The 13,946-nt window shown below is 43.0% G+C and overlaps 1 protein-coding gene across 1 annotated transcript in view; it reads left to right on the top strand.

The window, feature by feature from the left end:
* Nucleotides 1-13,946, top strand: part of LOC137431787 (protein-cysteine N-palmitoyltransferase HHAT-like protein) — a 264,417-nt gene that overhangs the window by 45,991 nt on the left and 204,480 nt on the right. The window contains 1 exon segment of the mRNA XM_078782469.1: nucleotides 8,627-8,750. The gene's annotated coding sequence lies outside the window, so the exon portion shown is untranslated.

Genomic DNA, 13,946 nt, shown 5'->3' with positions numbered 1-13,946 from the left:
TTCTGCTCGAACCACGGTTTTAGATAGACTAGTTGCCGAGCGGTTTTAGCAACCCGAAGTTCGAGCCGTTTAGCAAAGACTAACCCGATCCTAAACATTGGCCAAATCGTGCCACAGGTGTTCAATGTGGAAACCTCTAAAGCGACCGAATGTGAAGAAGCAAAAGGGGTAAAGAAAGAACACAGGGATTTATTAATTATTTACACACAACCAAAGCAAGAGAAGAAAAGAAATGTAATTTACAGGGAATATAGAAGACACAGTGCAGTTATTAACTTATACAAGCGTACTTATATCCAGGACAATACAGACAGAACGAACTCACTCACACGAATAGGGAATTGCAGATTAGATTGGCTGGAGGGAGAGGAAGGTGGGACCACAGGGCTGGAAGGTTTGGCAGGGCGGCACAGCAAGCAGGTCCTCTCCGGGCTGGTAGTGAGCAAGGCGGCGGCAGGCACACATATTTTCGTTGCACGCGGCCAGGGCTGGTTGTCGCTGCACGCCTCTGGCTCCCTCGGTCATCTCCTGGTGGGGATTTCCTCTATGGGTTATATAGCCACGCCCTACCAAGCCGTGCCCACCGAGTCCTGGTTGAGCGCAAGGGCTTCCTGGCTCCACCTCCTGAAGACGATGGGCCGGCCACGCCCTTCTCCCCCGAGTTGACCGCGTGCGTAATGGAGTTCTGGGGTGAAGAAAACAGCCCAATGCAACGGTGGCGAACGCCGCAGAAAACAGCCCAATGCAACGGTGGCGAACGCCACAGAAAACAGCCCAATGTTACTGGCACTTTGAAGAGATGATTTGGGGGAAACTTGAAAAGGGAACTATCTTATTTCATTTGGTGCAATGCAAGGTCAACTAGTGGAAAACAGAGCCTTAACTAATACACATAATAAAGAAATAACTATGGAGAGGTTCTATGGTTCTCTACGTGTGTGCGATGGACTAACTAAGGGGACGACCTTTGACCTTTACCACAAATTGAGGTATTTACAAGAACTATTTGCTAGAGGGTCATATTTACAACACAGGATTCTCAAATCCGCAACAATATTATACCATGTACTCCCTCCTCCCACACTCCTCTGCCTTCCACAGATCTACCGACGTTCTTTTCTTTTCTGTTGTTGTGCTTGTGTCCTTCCCTCTCTCCCCCTCTTTTCTCCCACTCCCTTCATTGTATGTTTTATGTGTCTGTGCATATTTTCATGTTCAATGTGTTAGCTTACACGAGCCTCGATTATGTATTAAAAAAAAAAAAGTAGTTTGTCTGAATTTGACCCGATCACACATACACAGAGAGGTGTGAGATTTTTTTTTACTCTTGCCTGCCTGTCTAGTGTCTGACAGTCAAACAAAATCAACAAAACAAAACAAAATCAACAACAAAAAAGTCATTTCAAACAGGAAACTTACTGTTTTTAAGGACATCACAAAGTACACAAGCAACAGGCATGAAGAACGAATGTAACGTGTTAGATAGGGTGGTGTAATAGACACCGCGTCAACGGCGGTAAACTTCCGGAGTTAATTTTTTATACGACATTTATAATCTTTATTTTATTTCGATTGAATTATATACTTGTACACCGTAGAACACAAATCACCTTCTTGATGCTTCCATAAAGCTCCAGTTTTGCAGGACTTGGACATGTAACATAAGGTGGTGTATAAGACATGGACATGTTAAATAAGGTGGTATAAATAAGCTGCATCAATGGTGCTAAGCTTCAGGATTTTTTTTAACAACCTTTAAAATCATTATCTTATTTCATTTGAATTAGGTATTGAACGTAAGAAGCGACTAAGGGTTGGCGTCAGGAAGGGCACCCGGCCATAAAAAAACATTGCCTCAAACAGGGAACCATGATTGTCATGGGGCCCGCAAGGCTAACCCCCGCTCTAGCGGGGAAAATGGCCTCAAAACGATCATTCATTCATTCATTTTCACTTCAATTGGGTATCGATTTTGAACACTGTGTGGGGTAACGTGTTCTATGAACTCTAGTTTGGTAAAGTGATAAGAGACGAAGCTGTTTTTGTTATATACTAGGGCATGCCCGTACTATATATATATCTAAAATTATATCCCCCCCCTCTATTTACATGAAATGGTTTGGTCCATTCGCAAAGCCAAAGCGAACGGCTTGCGAGTACGGTAGAACCCCCCCCCCTCTATTTACATGAAATGGTTTGGTCCATTCGCAAAGCCAAAGCGAACGGCGAACGGCTAAATCGCCATAGCTCGGTAGCTCGCTGCTCTCTGATTGGTCGAATCGTTTTTTGGACATAGCTCGGTAACTACTTGTCCGATTAATATGAAACCTTGAAAAGGCACATCCTCGGGTCCCCAGCAATATACCTGGCAAGTTTCAAGTATATCGGACCGGTAGTTGTCGAGAAACAGCGGTCGCATACACACAGAGATTAGTGGAATTATAGATAGATGACAATCCCTTTCTTTGTGCCACAAATGGTATTCTGGGAATTAACATTCTCAAGAACTGTTCACGTTTTAGCAATCCTGCAGGGGTGAAATGTATATATCCTTATTTACGATATTTTTGTATGTTTTTAGCCGCGTCGCAGACGCTGCTCATAGAGTGCACGTGCTGCTGTTGTTGTTACCACCTCTTCTTCTTCTTCTTCTTCTTCTTGTTGTTGTTGTTCTTGCAGAGAAGACAAAACCTCAAAGCTCCACCCATTCTGGGAACCATAGCTCCACCCATTCTGGGAGAGCCTTCATATAAACAAATATCCACCATTTTATTAACTCGCATAGCTTTGAGGCCTGTTTTGTAGGCCCGTGGTGTCTTCCTCTCACACAGTTTTCTTTCAAATCAAATTCGATATATCATTTCATTTTTCACAGTCGCCAACATAGTTTTAGACTCGGTTGAAAAAAAACGGGAAGAAAATCCGATGAAAGTTGCCCTTTATAGAACGAAATGAATTCTCAAAGGCCTGTAACTTCAAGTCCATTGACATTTTTTTTTTTATCGCGGCATGGTCAGTCATACACCGCCCGAAATAAGAGACGGGAAAATGCCGAGATATATATATATATTGTTTAAATCGCGGCATGCTCAGTCATACACCGCCCGAAATAACAGACGGGAAAATGCCGAGATATATTAAAAATTCGTCCATTTGATGACAATCGTCACGATGAAATATTTAATTTATACGTCGTCACAATAATGTGGAGAGAGGAGCATAGCTTCGTTCACGTGTCGCCACACACGGGAAATTGCCGAGATATATATTTTTTTCAATCGCGGCCTGGTCAGTCATACACCGCCTGAAATAACAGACGGGAAAATGCCGAGATATATTAAAAATTCGTCGCCACACACGGGAAATTGCCGAGATATATTTTCACTTTGCACAAAAATAACATCAAGTAATCGAATCAATAGGAATGTCCTGTGCCTATAACATCGACGTTATAGGCACAGCTGCATCTAGGCATTGTGTAACATCGACGCGGCTTTTGTTTTAATTAAAACTTTTTGTACTTGTTATTGATATATCTGCGAAATAATAAATGAAATTAAATGAAATAAAAAGAGATTTGTTCAGAAAGTTTGCCAGACAGTCCTTTCAGAGAGAAACTGAGAGTGCGAGATATATTTGTCAGGATAGAAAGACATATTCCAAGTGTTTGACCCTCACGTGATCTTGTGAAGGTCTGAAGAGAGGGAAGGGGCTGCAGCATTAGTCTGAAGGATGAGGAATGTCATGACATAGGGTGGCGTCATCAGCAATGAGATGAATATGATTTTGCAGAGAGTTGGTTTAACTTTAAGAAGGCAAGTTGGGAATGTTTCTCAGCAGACTTGGAGAAAAAAGTATCCCCAATATACCCGTATCCCTTGGGATCAGCTATGATCAATTTGTAGAGCCTGATCTATAGAATGGTAAGACAGAACATTCTCTAAGGAAATCATCCCAATTACATCGTGAACGAGAACGACACTCGGTGGAGTGCATACCACTGCCAGGTGAACAGTTTACGTTTTGTATTCCACCGATAGGCCAGATCTGGATCCGGACCTGAAACAAAATACAATCAGATTGTTCTTGTCACCTAACCAACTCATCGACCTTGTTTCGTCCGAATCTATTCACAACTTCTTGCTATATATATCGTTTTGGCCCCATCTCTCAATGGTGAAGAATCACTTTAAAATTATCGTATCTGGATCCGGATCTTCAGTAAAATCGAACCAATTCATCCTTGTCACACACCCAACCTGTCCACAAGGTTTTGTCCAAATATATCCACAACTTTTTGAGATATCCTGCTATGTATCGTTTTTGGCCCTATCTCCCAATGGTGAAGAATCAATAAAAAAAAAAATTCTCATATCCGAATCCATATTCAGATCTTCACCAAAATTGAACCAATTAGTCCTTGTCAGACACCCAACCAGTCCACCAAGTTTCGTCCAAATATATCCACAACGTTTTGAGATATCCTGATATGTATCGTTTTTGTCCCTATCTCCCAATGGTGAAGAATCAAGAAAAAAATTAAATAATTCTCATATCCGAATCCATATTCAGATCTTCACCAAAATTGAACCAATTAGTCCTTGTCACACACCCAACCTGTCCACCAAGTTTAGTCCAAATATGTCCATAACTTTTTGAGATATCCAGATATGTATAGTTTTTGGCCCTATCTCCCAATGGTGAAGATCAATTAAAAAATTAAACAATTCTCATATCCGAATCCATATTCAGATCTTCACCAAAATTGAAACGATTAGTCCTTATAACACACACAACCTGTCCACCAAGTTTCGTCCAAATCGGTCCACAACGTTTTGAGATATCCTGCTATGTATCGTTTTTGGCCCGATCTCCCAATGGTGAAGAGAATCACTTAAAAATTCTACTAGCCGGATCCGAATCTGGATCTTCACCAAAATCTCATCATTTCGTCCTTGTCAAATACGCTACCTCTCTGCCAAATTTCGGCCCAATCCGTCGACAACTTTTTTGATATATCTTGTTCACAAACAGACAGACAGACAGACAGACAGGGGTGAAAACATAACCTCCATCCACCTTTGGTGGTGGAGGTAATAAGGTGCTCTTCGATCATAAACTGATAAGATGGACAGACAGACATGAACCAATTGCTTAACTCCGCTTTTCGCTTTACATAATCGGGGTAATAATCTGCTATAACAAAAAGGCTCGATGAAACCGACATGTAGAAATATCAGACTCACCCCTTTACTGAAGACGTGTTGATAGCAGAGGAGAAGCTCATCGCTGCAATACCTCCGAAGTAGTGTCAAACATCTTGGCAACAGCCAATTAAATCAACACACCAACACAGTAGCAGGAACGCCTGGAGAACCATGATCAACCCAGAGATGTATCTGTTCATCATAATGCAACTCTTCTCGCACAGGAGGAAGCCATTTGGCCAATCCTGCCTGAAATGCTCTTACCTACTGGATCTAAAGTCCAAACCCACTCATGGAATTATGCCAGGGTGCTGGCACATATTGACTCACTATTTTAAAAACATGTCATTAGACGAGACGGATTTCTGAGAAATGTGAATGTTCGGTGCATTTTTGGGTAAAAGTTGGGAACCTCACTTTTTAACATAACTTGGGTATGCTGAATTCGATTAATCCGGTTCTCAAGCCGAATTTAGAGGTTTTGACCATCTAATTACCGTAAACAAAATGGCCGCCAAATTGCCATTTTTGGACAATTTCTTTGAACAAGCATTTATATATCATGTATATTGTATATACATGCAGCTCTTTTACTTTAACTTTACAACTTTTACCCCCAAAATGCACCTATAAGCTTATACATGGCCTTTTTCATAAATCGGTCTCATCTATATTATGGTTGGCGACATATTGAAAGAGACATTCAAACTGATATTGAAATTGGACACTATAAAATGGGAAATGGTTTTAATAAGACAATGTTTCATACAACCATTTATTATAAAATTAAGTATACATGGCCATGAAGCACAAACATTCTGAAATGTCACACATGTTGTTTTGCCAAACTACATCAAATTCATACAAGGGGTCTGATCATCACTCTGTTGCTGATAGGCACACATTGAAGTGCACCTCAACTCTGAATAGCGACATTTGCAGCGTCGAGTCTTCAATTGCTTCTGGCATGCACAACAAATCATCTCGAGGCAACTTTCTGGGATTGGACTCGGTGACATCAGAATAGGCTCTAGTCCTGAATCACCACGTTTCCATCCCATTTCCACAGGTGCAGGAAGGTCAGGTATGGCACAATGAGCATTTCTCCATACCATGGCTTGATTGTGTACTCGGATCAAATGAAGAGCATCACATGTCGGTGACATTGCTTCTGGTTTACCAGTCTTGGAGAACAACATTGTGCACATTATTACTCCCACCAGGGAGTAATGCATTCACTCGTGTCCGTGTGTGTGTGTGTGTGTGTTCGTGTGTTTGTGAACAAGATATCTGGAAAAGTTGTGAACGAATTTGGATGAAAGTTGGTGAGATGATCGCCCTTGGGATAAGGATGAACTGATTAGTTTTTGGTGAAGCTCAGGATAATATTCCCGATCCAGGAATTTTTTGAAGGATTTTTTTACCATTGGAAGATAGGGCTCATTTTTTTTTAACATTATCTTCTATATATTCTATATTTAACATTGTGATATGAAAATAGTTTTCATATTTGTTGTAAATGTAGTTTAAACTCGTGGTTATGCGTTAGAGCAGTGTATTTTTTTTAGCAGCGTCGTCTTCAATGTTCATTCTTTTTTCTAATAAAGACATATTCTGTCATTTTGAAACCACCAAAGTGTGTATTAGGTTTCCACGTTTCATAAAATGTATCGTTTGATACGTATAATGCTTTAAAACTATTTTTTGTTTTGTTTTTACCTCAGAAGAGATATCAACATTTTTAGCTCAGCGAATGTCATTCGCGGTGTCAGTATTTGATGAACTTATAAAGACTTAGTTCCAGATTTGTCAATGGCTGAGGTATTTTAACAAACGAATAAAACAGATTTGGCAAAATTCCAACTTTTTTTTAAAAGATCGCATATTCACCCAGGGTTGTGAGAGGCTGAAGAAGAAGAAACCTCACATGGGCTTCCCAGACCAAATAAATAATTCTGGTTCTGGCTCTGCGATTTTCAGGTTTATTACTCCCGCCAGGGGGTAATGCATTCCATCGTGTCCGTCCGTGTGTGCGTGTTCGTATGTTCGTGTGTTTGTGAACAAGATATCTGGAAAAGTTCTGAACGGATTTGGATGAAAGTTGGTGGGATGATTGCCCTTGGGATAAGGAAGAATTGATTAGTTTTTGGTGAAGCTCAGGATATTATTCCGGATCCAGGAACTTTTTGGGAATTTTTTTTGGGAAAGATTTTTTCTGTTTTACTGCATTAAAGCTTTTATTCTTATTCTTAAAAGATGTTTTTCTCCTCTAATTCCGTGATATATCAAAAGAAATTCTCTGGCAGTATATAACGACGAACGTTTCTGCAGATTTGATTGTTCTCCTCTGTGAGTTCACCAATGCCCAAGTTTTAAGCAGTTTATTCAAAACTCAAAATACTCAAAATTCGGCTTGGGAACCGGGTTAATCGAATTCAGCATACCCTATTTATGTTAAAAAGTGAGGTTCCCAACTTTTACCCAAAAATGCACCTCGAATCTTATACATGGCCTTTTTCCATAAATCCGTCTCGTCTACATGGGTCTTTAGCATTCTCAATCTGAATAGAGCTGGCTTTACATCTCCACTTGATGGTTGGCATGCATTGAGATACATCACTCCGTGCTAGTGCTACATAAGAACAGCAAAGGCCTATGGAACCTTCCCCGTCTCCCCCGCCCCTACCATTGTGAATCAAACCCAGACTACATAACTCACTGGTTAGTGCAAGACCAAATGAGCTGTCGTACTTCTCCATATAGCACTCACTATTCACCGCTCATGTAACACACTTGTTAGCTGGGATATTAACCGATGAGGTTAGCCTCAAACCATCTCTCAAAAATCTCTAATTCTTGGATTGAAGGTTCTTTCTATAAAACCAAATCTTCATGAACTGGTTAGTCTTCATGAACTTCATGAACTCCATGAAAACCAAATCTTCATGAACTGAACTGATGTCTTGAAGAGCCTGGTTAGTCATTGTTTGTGCAGCACTTGAGCAACTCCACCCGTTATCTTTCAAAAGCCATGAAATGTTTGTTACCTTTAAGATTGCCACAGTGATCTTGTAACTACAGTTTGATACTTTTCTTAACCACACGTCACATCACACAACCAACCTATGTTGTATCATGCATCTATGATTCAGGTACTCGTGAAATGTTTTGGCCATTTTTTGCATGCTGATGCATTATAAGATGGGGGGTGGGGGGTCACTTGAGCTGTAATTTCTATTGCATTGATCGACAAACATTAAAAGCTGAGCCATTTACTGTATATACATCTTCAGTTATACAGATGATTTATAGAAAGTGTGCTTCTTAAAGTAGCTAATTCACCCCTTAGCAAGCATTGCTTGGCTCTGGGTCAAGCAGCCATTCTATATTGGTCACGCACATGGCTCTGCCCATCACAGGTTCGGCTCGGACGGAAAGTTCTGCATGAGAGACGGTTGGGGTAGCAAAGCACAGAATTGCACCTTTACTCTATGGGAACCAAACTTCTGATAAGCCAAACTTGATAATTCCAACAACCGCCAGGTAAGAACTTCAGGTCATCTTTGCTTTTGTTTTGCTCTTTGATATCAGAACTTTTTTGTTGCTCTTTTATAAACGATCTCAGCCCACTGGTTTGTTAAAAAATGAACGTTTGGAAACCGGTGCTATTGGAAACTTGTGAATGAGGATAAAGCAGAATGGTTATATTTGCTCTTTTTAAACAGCACCATGCGCCGATCGTGGTAAGAATGATGGACGTATGCAGTTTCATTAATATAACATTATTACTAACATGGTAAAAATGAGTAATATTTAGCTATGTAGTCTAACTTCACTACATTTCAATGGAACACTGTGTCCAACTCTGTCCAACTCTTCCTCACGTGCACCTCATCAGAACAATTAAAAATAATAATAATAATAATACATTTATTTTATATAGCGCTTTTCAAGAAGCCCAAAGACGCTTTGACAGAGTACAAAAAACAAGTGCAAAAAGACAAAAATCAACAGGTAAATAATCAAAGCAAAAGGAAGGAGAAGGAGAAGAGATAGTCAGGGGTTAAATGCTGTGGGTTAAATGTTGAATGCAGTGTTGAACAGGTGGGTCTTGAGTGATGTTTTGAATGTGGTGAGTGAGGAGGAGTCTCTGATGGTGTGAGGTAGTGAGTTCCAGAGGGTGGGAGCAGTGATGGAGAAGGCCCTGTCCCCCCACGATCTGAATTTGGTCCGCATGGGGGGGGGGGGGGGTCAGGAGGTTGGTACCAGCAGAGTGGAGGTTGCGGGTGGGAGTATGTCTGGAGAGGAGGTCAGTCAGGTAGGATGGGGCCAGGTTATGGAGGGCTTTGTAGGTCAAGAGGAGGATTTTGTACTGGATTCTCTGGGGGATGGGGAGCCAGTGAAGCTTGTAAAGGACGGGGGTGATGTGGTCACGGGTCCGGGAATGGGTGAGTAGACGGGCAGCGGAGTTCTGAATGTATTGGAGTTTATTGATGATTATTGAGGGTGAACCAAAGAGGAGGCTATTGCAGTAGTCCAGACGGGAGGTGATGAAGGCGTGGATGAGGGTTTCTGCAGCCGTGGAGCTGAGGGATGCACGGAGACGGGCGATGTTTTTCAGGTGAAAGAAGGCTGTCTTTGTGATCTGTTTAGTGTATTTGTCGAAGGAGAGGGTTTGGTCAAAGATGATGCAAGATTCCGGATGTGAGGGGAGGTGGATACTGGGAAACCGTCGATGTTGAGGGCAAAGTTGTGGGTGGATTTGGTGAGCGTTTTTGGGCCAATGATGATTATTTCAGATTTATCATAGTTAAGCTTGAGGAAGTTGATTTGAAGCCAGGATTTTATTTCAGTGATGCAGTTTGTCAGGATAGAGTGGGTGGCGGTGGAGATGGACTTGGTGGAGATGAAAAGCTGGATGTCATCAGCGAAGCAGTGGAATTGGAGACCATAATGGTGGATTAAGTGACCAAGGGGGGACAGGTACAGGATGAAGAGGAGGGGGCCAAGAACTGAACCTTGGGGGACACCTTGGGGGAGGGGAGCAGTGGGGGATTTGCAGTTATTGATGGAGATGAACTGGCGTCTGTCAGAGAGGTATGATTTGATCCAAGAGAGGGCAGTGCCGGTAATGTTAAAGGTGGTTTCAAGTCGGGTGAGGAGGATGGTGTGATTGATGGTGTCAAAGGCGGCGCTGAGGTCGAGGAGTATGAGAATGTTGAGGTTGCTAGCGTCAGAGGAGAGGAGAAGGTCGTTAGTGATTTTGAGGAGAGCAGTTTCAGTACTGTGGTTGGAGCGGAATCCGGATTGGAATGTTTCATACAGGTTATTGGCAGAGAGGTGATGTTTGAGTTGAGTGGCTACAGCGCGTTCCAAAACTTTTGACAGAAAGGGTAGGTTGGAGATGGGTCTGAAGTTGTTTAGGGTGTCAGGGTTGAGTCCAGGTTTTTTCAGAATGGGGGTAACAGCAGCAATTTTGAGGGATGGTGGGACGATGCCTGTAGACAGGGAGGAGTTTATTGTTGCAATGCTAAGTGGAGAGAGAGCAGGAAGGGAGGCCTTGACAAAGCTGGAGGGGATGGGGTCAAGAGTGCAGGTGGCAGTTTTTATTCCTATGAGGAGTTCAGAGAGGTCAGTAGGGTAGACTGGGGAAAACTGAGACAGGGGTTGGCAGGATAAGGGGGGGCAGGTGGTTTGAGGAGGAGCGGGTGCGGTGGTGGTTAAGCTGCTGTAGATGTTGTCAATTTTGCTTTGGAAGAATGAAAGGAAGGAGATGCAGTTGTCAACTGTGAATGACTGGGTGGTGGTGTACAGGGGGCTGAGGAGTTTGTTTATTGTAGAGAAGAGTGCTTTTGGGTTTCCAGAGCCAGAGTGGATAATTTGAGAGTAGTAGGCGGAGCGGGCGTGGGAGAGGGCATCTTTGTAGTGTTGTAGGTGGTCCTTGTAGGCTTGGGAGTGAATTGTGAGACCTGTTTTATTGCGGAGTCTTTCAAGTTGGCGAGCACGAGTTTTCATCAGGCGGAGTTCAGGGGTAAACCAGGGAGCAGAATGGGTGAAAGAAACTGTTTTGGTTTTCATGGGCGCAAGCTGGTCAAGGCAGGAGGAGAGAGTGTGGTTGTAGTAGTCAGTGAGGTCAGAAGGGGTGTGGAGGTTAACGAAGAGAGAAGTGGACATTTTTTCAGAGAGGGTGGATGAGAATGAGGTAGGTGAAAGAGCGTAATATTGGTTTAGAGAGTTTAAAAGCCATTCTCGAGTAAGAACTAGAGGCATTTTCTTCCGTAATATTTTTTACATATACCGTACAGAGATCTGTCATGTACTAGTCGTTTAAAAAGTACCCGTTTCTCATACATACTTGTATACACATATAGTCACGTGAAAAAGTAAGTACACCCCATGTAAAGTTTTGACTTTTTCAACATATTTCAACACAGCTATTTTTTTTTTTTTTTTTTTTTTTTTTCGTATACAAGATCGAGGCTCGTGAAAGAGCGAACATTAATCACACAGAAAGACAAACCGACACATAAAACATATAACATCGGGAGCGGTAGACAAGATGGGGAGAGAGGGGGAAGGACACAAACACAACATTTGAGAGCAGGGACCGAGAGACATGGAGACATCGAGAGATCTGAGAGAGGGCGAGGGCTTTGGGGGGGGGGGCATGGGAAGGGGGCGGTGGGAGAGGTATAAAACATATGGACACTGCCAGGACTTCCAGGAAAGAAGTTGGAATTTCAAACAAGGTGGATCTGGGGTGAATTAGCGGGGGTAGAAAAGATCAAGGTTTTGGATGGGGGAAGATAAGAGATGGTGGTGAACAGCTGTTTTAAAGACCTGGAGGGAGGAGTGGGATTGAAGGGAGTGAGGGAGTTTGTTCCAGAGGCGGGAGAAAAGAGGAATGAAAGAGTGAAGGTGAGCAGAGAGCCGAGATTTCGGCAGTTTAACCATCAGAGGGTTGCTGGCAGATCTTGTGCGACCTGTAGGAATATTTGGGGGACAGAGCACAGAGAGAGCTGGGGGTGCAAGGCCGGAGAGGAGTCGGTAGAAGACAGAAAGACCACCTACCTGCCTGCGGTGAGTGAGTGAAAGGCCCTCAGAGATAGCTTCATCGCGGGAGATTCCAATAATTCTGAAAGCTTTGGTTTCAACAGCGTGAAGCCGAGCTAGGTGTGAGGCAGGAGCACCGGCCCATAGGGGAGAACAGTATTCCATTGAGCTGCGGATGAAAGCCTTGGATGTGGTGAGGAGCTCAGGTGTGCCGAGGAAGGACTTCGCACGACGGAGGATGCCCAGTCGGCGACTGGCTTTGGAGGCCAGCTTGGAAATGTGGTTTTCCCAAGAAAGATCATGGCAGATAGTGAGACCCAAAATCTTGAGCGACAGAACTTCTTGGAGAGGATGGTTGAGAAAGTAGATGGGAGGGTTGTCCAGTCGATCTTTTCGGAGAGACATAGTAAGAGTGTGAGATTTGTCAGGATTGAAAGACATGTTCCACTTGTTTGACCAGTCTGTGATTTTGTCCAGGTCTTCAGAGAGTGAGGAGGCAGCAGACTGCCGATCTGAGGGAAGAGGAATGGAGCGGCAGAGAGTGGAGTCATCAGCAAAGAGATAGAGAGGATTTTCGAGAGAGTCAGAGAGATCATTGATGAAGACCAGAAAAAGCACGGGGCCCAGAACACTGCCTTGGGGAACTCCAGCCTGAACAGGAAGAGGAGATGAGAGAAACCCATTCAGGGCCACACGTTAACGACGACTAGAGAGGAAGTCCGCCAGCCATGCGTGGAGATTTCCATGGATACCAAAGGAGGAGAGTTTGGTGAGCAGAGCGGGGTGCCAGACCGTGTCGAAGGCACGTGATATGTCGAGGGAGACAGCTCTAATTTCCTGTTTGGCATTGAGGACCTCCATCCATTGTTGAGACAGCAGAAGCAGCATGTCCAGAGTAGAGTGACCTGGTCTGAAACCAAATTGATGATCAGAGATCAAGCCATTGGAGAAGAGGAGATTGGTTGGAGATTTGATCTTGGAGATTGGAGATTGGTTGGAGATTGGAGATTTGATCTTCATTTCAACAATATTGATAGATAAAGGTGATATAATATAACAAATATCATGAAACATTTACATTTTGTAGTCCATTGTATAATTTAAATGAACATAAATGCAAATTGCGCATGTGGAAAAAGTAAGTACACCCCTACATTTATCACTACTTCAAATACCTAAAATTAGAATCAGGTGCACCAGCTCAGGTGCAAATGATTAGAACATCGTTAGAGAGGATATTGGAGGAACCTGTCTTATTTAAACCTCACACATTTAGCTTGGTTTGCTCTTTGTTGTTGAAGTGTGCGGCGTCACCATGCCTAGATCAAAAGAGCTCTCTGAGGCCTTCAGAAAGAAGGTTATAGATGCCTGCGAGTCTGCGAAGGGATTTAAAAAGATCTCCAAACAATTTGAAATCAATCATTCGACTGTCCGGAAGATCATCTACAAGTGGAGAAGATTCCAAACAACTGCCAACTTGTTCAGGCCAGGCCGCCCCAGCAAGTTCAGCCTGAGAGCAGACCACAAGATGCTGAAAGAAGTCTCTAAGAACCCCAGAATGTCATTACGGGACCTACAGGTAGCTCTTGCCACTGTTGATGTCAAAGTGCACGAGTCCACCATTAGAAAGAGGCTGCACAAATTTGATCTATATGGGAGGTGTGCCAGGAGGAAACCTTTGCTGTC

This window comes from Myxine glutinosa, chromosome 7 (genome assembly GCF_964187855.1).
Source record: "Myxine glutinosa chromosome 7, kmMyxGlut1.1, whole genome shotgun sequence".
Lineage (NCBI taxonomy): Eukaryota > Metazoa > Chordata > Myxini > Myxiniformes > Myxinidae > Myxine > Myxine glutinosa.
Note: the sequence above shows the minus strand (reverse complement) of the source record. Positions and strands in the feature narration are given on the sequence as shown.